Below are 9,274 nucleotides of genomic sequence, written 5' to 3'. Positions count from 1 at the left end.
ATATATAACATTCAGGCCTCGGATTATACGACTTTTTTCGACTTATTTTAATAAAATGCGACTTTTTCGACTTTTTTTTACATTTAAAAAAATTTTTTTTAAATAAAATACGTTTTTTTTTTGGTATAAAATATCTTCTTCAGATCTTCTTTATTTCAATTAATTAACAAATTTTTAACTAAAATTCATAACTAAATTAATTATTTTTAATAATTTTAATGAAATTCGTCACAAATTCAATTATTTCAAATTATTTTTCAATTAAAATTTTTTATGAAATTAAACAATTGTTTAAAATTAAAAATAAAAATTAAATAAAATTACCAAAAAATTTTTAATTCAAAATCAACGAAAAATTCAGTTATTTTCCAAATTTTCAATTCAAAATCTTTTAAAATTCAATTATTTTCCAAATTTTCAATTTAAAAACAAGTAAAATTCAATTATTATCAAAAATTTCAATTGAAATTTAATTCTATTCAAAAATTTGAATTTAAAATCTTCTAAAATTTAATTATTTCTAAAATTTTTCATCAACAATTTTTTAAAATTTAATAATTTCAATTATAACTCTTCAGAAAATCAATTATTTTTTAAAACTATTTTTATAGTCTTATTCTTCAAAAATTCAACTATTTTAAACCATTTTTCAATTAAAAATGGTTTAGTTCTGTAAAATTTAATTATTGTCTGAAAATTAACTTTTGAAATTCAGCTATTTTTGTTAAAATTTCAACTTTAACCCTTTTTAAAATTATTATTATTTAAAAATCTAAAATTTTTTTGTTAAAATAAATAAAATCGACTTTTTTTTGGAATATAAATCGACTAAAACGACTTTTTTTGTGCCATTCAATCGATCCGAGGCCTGAACATTTAGTTTTTTTTTTTTTAATTTAATGTATTTCTAAATTTTTTGGCATGAATAATAATAATAATAATAATAATAATAATAATAATAATAATAACAATTGAATAATTCGGACTTTTAACCATTTAATTTTTTAGTAAATCGAACATTTACATGTAAAAAGAAAAGATTTACCTAAAACAGCGAAAGGTTTCACTAGAATAGCGAAAGATTGAACTGAAACAAGTAAAAGTTCTGCTACTATTGTGAAAAGTTTCACTGTTTCAGGTAAATCTTTTTTTTTCGTGTAGAAATTCGATTTTTTAATAATTCGAACTAGCACCGTAAAACGAAAGGTATTAATTCAATATCAACTTTAGGTACTAAATTGTTATTTGGTTCTATTTTGATACCTAAAATTGGTACTGTTTTAGTACCTTCTTTTTACAGTGAGTATATTAATACTTACTATACTGAGAATTTAAATTACATAATGTTTAAAATTTATACACCTTAGTATATGTTAAAAATAATTTAAATTCGCGAACATTTTTAACAGTTTATAGGTTCATTGAACATAAAAAAAAAATGTTTTAATACTTTTAGTATATTTTTTAAAATTTTTTCTTTTTTTTGTTATGTTTTGTTTGTATTTATAATTTGTTTTTTTTCATTATAAATTTTACAGTATTTTTTTTTTTTTTAAGGGAAATTTTTTTTTCTTTTTAATTAAGATATTATATAGGCATCTTTTAATATATATATATATATATAATACAACGGATAAAATATATTCTTGGCAAAACTATTTTAATAATAAAGTTTCATCTTTGCAACGTAATAATTGCTCTTTACATACTTTCATGAAGATTCACCAGGTAAAGATAAGAAGAAAGGCAAATCTGTTCGCGCACTTTTTTTTTTAACAAGCATTTCTTATCTCGCTGATAAAAAAAAAAAAAAAAGAAAAGATTAACCATCAATAATCGTGTAAACTCTGTGTAAATATTTAATTTACTCTATAAACATTAAAATAAGTAAACAAAAATTATATATGGTTGTTATTATTATTTTTTTGTTTCACATTTTTTGCCGTTTAAAATATTTTGATTTTTAACAAAAGAAATTTGGAAATTTTTTTTTTTTTTTTGAAAATAAATAATATATATAATATATACAGGGAAAAAAGAAGATTTACCTGAAATAGCGAAAGGTTTCACTAGAATATAGTGAATTATTTAACTGAAACAAGTAAAACTTTTGCTACTGCAGTGAAAATAATAAACAATTATAATTTAATTTGTTAAATTTGATATGGATTGCCCCACCCACTATATAGAAAATGGGACAGTTTACACAAACTAAGAAATTTTTTTTTATTTAGTAAAATTTTGTAAATTTTAAATTAGTTTTTTTTAATGCTACACCCAGAGAAAAGATTTTTTTGATTTAAAGAAACAAATTTCTTTGACTTGTTTTATTTCATTGAAAATAAAATTTTTTCTTTGATACAAAAAAAGCTTTTTAGTTTCAATGAAATTTTCTTTGAATCAAAGAAATTTGTCCATTAAATCATAGAAATTCTAACATTGATATATATATATATATATATATATATATATATATATAGGGTCAAAGAAACATTTATTTGAATCAAATAAAAAATTTCTTTGAAACGAAGATAATTGTTTTTTTCAATTAAAGATAATTTATTTTGAAACAAATATAAATTTTCTTTGTATCAAAGAAATTTGTCAATGTTAAATCAAAGGAATTCTAACATTGATATGTATTACAGAAAATTAAAAAGCATTAAAATAAGCTGCAACGCTTCTTAGTTTAATCCAATTTTACTTATTTTAATCCATTTTTGTATTAAAATAAGCAAAATTGGATTAAAATAAGAAGCGTTGCAGCTTATTTTAATGCCTTTTAATTTTTTGTTTAGGGTCAAAGAAACATTTATTTGAATTAATTAAAAAAATTTCTTTGAAACGAAGATAATTGTTTTTTTTCAATTAAAGATAATTTGTTTTGAAACAAATATATAAATTTTCTTTGTATCAAAGAAAAATTAGTTAAAGAAATTGATTTCTTTGAATCAAACAAATCTTTTTTCTGGGCTAGGAAGCTATAGTTTTTAATATTCGAAAAATAAAAAAAAACAAGTTATAAGAATATTAATGAACGAAGTTTATATACAGAAACATCTCTCAAGTACTCAATTATAATCGTGTCACGCAAAATGTAATTAACAATTTTGTAGGAGTAGACTATCAGGATATAATTGCAATTACAATATCGTTTATAAAGTGATATTGCAAATATTCAATTAAATTGCATTCACAGAATAAATGAAATTTCATTATTATTATTATTATTATTATTATTATTATTATTACCTCTTATTATTTATTATTATTATTATTATTATTTTATTTAATAATAATACTAATAATTTAATTTAATAATTATTATTAAATTTTAATTGTTAAATGAGAGGAGAAATCCAAAAAGAAAAATTAACATTATACAGAAAAAAAAAATTTATCTGGAACAGCGAGATATGTTTCTCTACAATAACGAAAACTTTCACTGTTTTAGTGAAATATATCGCTGTTCCAGATAAATTTTTTTTTCTGTGAAAAAAATGTTAATTTTTTCCGTGTAATATTATTATTTATATTTATTATTATTATTATTATTATTATTATTATTATTATTATTATTATTATTATTATTATTATTATTATTGTTATTATTGTTATTATTATTGTTATTATTATTATTATTATTATTATTATTATTATTATTATTATTATTATTATTGTTATTATTATTAAAAAGTAATTTCTTATATTTTGCTACTATAATTTTTTATAGTTTAAAAAAAAAAAATTTTTTTTTTTTATTGATTATACTTAAAAATTGATTATCGCGCACAATAAAAATGAGGAACAATATAAAATTACAACTCTTGCGCGCTTAATGAATGAAAGATACGATTTTATGGTAACAATGAAAATAATCTGTTAATCAAGACACACCCATATATATATAAATATAATTACTGCCATTAATCCCGCTGTTATCGTATTTAAAAAAAAAAAAAAAAAAAAAGACGATGTCTTATCTATGGACATTGATAAACCACCTGAATTGTTGTTTGACGTTTCTCTTCAATTTTGATTTTTTTTTTTTTCATCATAAAGTTATTTCAATTATCTCACACATTCCATCTCTTGATTTTTTTTTTTTTTTTTTAATACTGCTTGTGTAAATACTAATTATTATGTTTATCTATTTTAAATAATACTTGTTACGTAATTTTTTTTTTTTAATTAAAAAGCTACTTTATTTTAATAATTAATTAATTGTTGAAATAAAAATTGTTTTGAGGTTATGTAAATTAAAATTTTTTTTTTATTTGTTAATATTTAATAATTAATTATTAAAGTAATTAAGTGCAATAATAATAATTATTATTATTATTATTATTTTTATTATTATTATTATTATTATTATTATTATTATTATTATTATTATTAATTTATTATTATTGTAATTATTATTGAAATTAAATTTTGAGATATAACAAAATTTTTGTATAAAAATTTTTTGTCTCGCGATGTATGTAATATTTTCTGAGTAGAAAGTTTATCCTCGTAAAGAACCAAACTGCGCTTGGCTTGTTGCCTTCGATCTGACAAGTTAAGCGACATTTGGTCACGGTTAGTACTTTGATGGGTGACTCTCAAACTTTTTCTTTAAATAATAAATTTTCCTCAAAAAAAAAAAAAAAAAAAAAAAAAAAAATTACCCCTCCCGGATGCAAAAAGTCCTTCTCGTTTGTAAAAGAATGGCACTTGCATCTAGAGGGAATAGAAAATTGCAGGTCTCCACTTTGAATTGCGTTATCTAGCAATGTCAAAACTAAAACCCCTGCCAACATATTTTTTTTTTGAATTTTTACCTCTTAATTTTGTTTATATTCTAATTTTATATATATATACTAAGTACGAAGAATATATACTAATTTTAAGAGTATTAAATACTGAATTTAAGTATAAAGTATTCTAAAATAGATGCCAAGCATATATTTTAAATTTTAGAATTTTTTTTTTCCGGTGTATTATTATATTATATATTGAAATTTTTCAATACTGAATTTCGAAATTAAATTTAATTTAATATTTTTGTTATATTTTAGGATAAGTGTATGAATTACTACTGATGCGCCAATTACTGCGATTTTTATAAAATTAGTATAACTTAGTAATTTTTCAATACTGAATTTCGAAATTAAATTTAATTTAATATTTTTGTTATATTTTAGGATAAGTGTATGAATTACTACTGATGCGCCAATTACTGCGATTTTTATGAAATTAGTAAAACTTAGTAATTGAAAACATAAAACTGTTTCAAAATGACTTTAAAACTGATTCCAAATGATATTTGATATTATATCATGATGCATATTTCGACTATTATCAAATTATTTATTCAAGTTACAAATTGAACCCATCACAGTAATTAGAGCATGCGTATATTTTTCGCATTCTGCTATTATGTACTGTGGTCTATCAAGTCAACCTAACCTCTAAATCAACACTTTTAGCGTTGTAGTAATTGATGCACACCATTCGCAATAATTCATGCAAACTTGCGCAGTAATACCAGCATATGCCATTTTTAAAAAAGTTAATATTTTTAATAATATATATTTGTTATTTCTTTAAGTTTAAAGTATCGTTTCTATTTTAATAGACACTAATAACTGCCTTACGTAACAAAAACTCAGTTTGTCGTTATGGGCGACAATCATTCAACAGAATAGGCGAAAATCTACCTTAACGATAAACTGAGTTAACTAAGTTTTTGTTTCGTACGGCAGAATAGTGATTTAACAAAAAGAATTAAATCATTATTATTTCAATTACACTTTTATTATTTTATCATTAAAGTCACGGTCTTGGGTTGTACATCACGCAGTAATTGGGACATTTACCCTATATAATATTTTTTATGAAATAAATAAAAAAAAATTAATTTTATTATTGAAATTTTCCAATTTTTGAATTTGAAATTAAATTCATGAGAATTTGGAATGAAATTGCGAATTGGACAAAATGTAAAATTGGAGGGAAATTCCTTTGAACACAAATTCTACGTCCCATGGGATTCTTGGGTTGAAAATATAGAGGTAGAGAGTGAGAGAGAGAGAGAGAGAGAGAGAGAGAGAAGCCAGTGGCTGTCTGTATTTACGAACTTGCAAAAGCAAGCATTGAAATGTTAGTACGACTTGGTTTGAGGGTAACTTTAATTCCTTTTCTTAATTACATATGTGTCACATTTTACTCATATTACACATTGTAATTTGAAGAATTTCATTATCCTCTCTTTTCGACACGTAAAATAACAACGATTTAATATATATATATATATATATATATATATATATATATACATATTGAAATGTAATAAATAATTAACTTAATATTGACAGTATATTAAAATATATTTTCTAAAATTTTGCAAAATTTTCATCAAAACGATTTTCCATATTACAGAATTTTTATTTTTTCAAATAGAATTGAATCAACTATAAAACAAATTTAATCTATTGTAAAAATAAATAAATAAGTTTTCTTGGGTGAAATTCTGAGCTAATAAAAATTAAACCCAAAGAACTATTGCTTTTAAACAACTTTAAAATAAGTATCTAACTTGAAAGATTTGATATAATAATTATAGTAGATTATCAACATAATGTTTGTAAAATCTTTTTAGATCGTATTTATATCAAATTATAAAAATGTCTTTTCTTTAATTTTTTTTTTTTAAATTGTATTTTATTTTTATTTTTCTATATAGAAATAAATAATATCGATAAATAAATTTTCTTGGGTGAATTTCTGAGCTAATGAAAATAAAAACACGAAGAATTTTTCTTTTGAGGAACAATAAAATATATATCTATAAGAGTAGAAGGATTGATAATTATATAGTGGAACGCATGATTATGTTCTAAAAATCATTATAGTTAAAATTTCATTTAGAATTTTATTTGTCATAATTATTTTTTGAGTCGAATTTTTATTTATTCGAATCATATATAGTATTTTGCAGAATTTTCATCAAAAAAAAAACTATTTTCTATATTATAGAATTTTTATACATATAACCGAAAATTCACTTCATAGAATTTTTATTTTTTTTTTTTTCGAATTTTTATTTGTCAAAATTTTTATTTACACGAATTTTCATTTAACATAATAGGACATTTTAAAGAATTTTGAATTGAATTCGAATTATTATTTAATTGAATTTCCATATACCTATAATCGATTTTTCTGAAGAATTTTTTACTTAACCAAAAAATCATTTAACAGAATTTCTGATAGAATTTTCATTTTGTCCGAAATTCCATAAATGATCGAACAAACAAACGATTTTATGGCGCGATTTTTAAAATCAACCAATAACAATATTTTATGGATTATTCGCAGTCATTTGCAATTTTGGACAAATGAAAATTATATCAATAATATAGAAATTATGTTAAATGATTTTTCGGTTAAGTAAAAATTCTACAGAAAAATCGGTTTTATGGAAATTCAATCAAATAATAATAATAATTCGAACAAATGGAAAAATTCATTTGAAAGAATAAAATGAAAATTTCATGCAATGAAATTCTATTCAATAAAAATTCTTTAAAATGTCCTATATTATATATGTTAAATGAAAATTCGAGCAAATAAAAATTCGAATAAGTTAAAAATTCTGTGAAGTGAATTTTCGGTTATTAAAAAATTTGTGTAATATAGAAAATCGTTTTAATGAAAATTCTGCAAAATATTAATTCGAACAAATAAAAATTCAGCTCAAAAATAATTATGACAAATGAAATTCTAAATGAAATTTTAACTAATGATTTTTAGAACATAATCATATGCGTCCCTATATTTATAGGGACGCATATTAGGGTACCTATATTATTATTATTATTATTTTTATTATTATTATTATTATTAATATTACTATTATTATTATTATTATTATTATTATTATTATTATTATTATTATTATTATTATTATTATTACTATTGTTGTTCTTGTTGTTTATTTTTCATGTTAACTTCGCGTATTGAGTTATATATATATATATATATATATGGAAATCACTCCCGAAATAAAAAAAAAATATATATCAAACCAAGGGGTGAAAGTGAATGGAAAAAAAAATCTGTTAGAATAATGAATGAATAATAATAATAATAATAAAAAAAAAAATGATGCGTAAGGGAAAGTGTTTTTCATTATTGTATTTGACGTCAAAAACACATATATATATATATATATATTCCTCATATTTCAATCGTTACTGTGACAGCGACTAGACTGGACTCCATATTCTGCGGGTTGGTATAAAATCGGGAGTTTAAATTAGTAAGTCTAGACACTTCGGAAATACCACGTGGGAAACGTCATCTCTCTTAAACACCGTTTTGAAATTTCGCGCGGAATTAAAGCTGTCAAAACAGGAACAACATGATGAATTGGAAGTCATTTAAACAAAAAGCGGAATTTCGGCAAAAAACTTCTTTTTTTTCTTTTAAATAATAGTAATAACAAAAAAATAATAATAATACCTAATAATAATAATAATAATAATAATAATAATAATAATAATAATAATAATACCTAATAATAGTAATAATAATAATAATAATAATACCTAATAACAGTAATAATAATAATAATAATAATAATGTGAGATTTACTACTTTATTTTTTTACTATTTTTTATATTTTAATAAAGGTACTTTTTATTTTAATAAAAAAAAATTGTGTAAATAAATAAAAATTTATTATTAGTATTATAATAATAATAATAATAATAATAATAATAATAAATTTTTATTTAATTTTAAATAATTAACAAATTAAACTATTTTTTAATATTTATTATTATTATTAATAATTTAACAAATATTTGTATTTTTTTTTTTGTTACAGGTGAGTTTCTATTTAGTCTACATCTTCATTAAGTACCTAGTAATGGATTAAAAAAAGAAAAAAAAAATATTAATAAATATACATATATATTTGTGTTTTTAAATGAGAGAATTTAATATTTATTGGACACGCATCTTTGGATAGAATTTGAAAATAACGTAAGTAACGCCACTCATTTGTTTCCTTAGGAATTTGCTGACAAAGACAATTTTTCAATAGTGTATATATATATATATATATATGTGCGTGCGTGTGTGTGTGTGTATAATATATGTATGTATATAAAAAATATCACAATTAAGCATATTTTAAAAGCATCTTTAATAGCTATTTAATTCACGTTCGTTTTTGTATTTTTATATTTTATTTATTTTTCAAATATGACGAATTTAAATTTAA

The sequence above is a fragment of the Leptopilina boulardi genome, unplaced genomic scaffold (genome assembly GCF_019393585.1).
Source record: "Leptopilina boulardi isolate dan_hultmark-lab unplaced genomic scaffold, ZJU_Lbou_2.1 LbouV2_260, whole genome shotgun sequence".
Lineage (NCBI taxonomy): Eukaryota > Metazoa > Arthropoda > Insecta > Hymenoptera > Figitidae > Leptopilina > Leptopilina boulardi.
Note: the sequence above shows the minus strand (reverse complement) of the source record.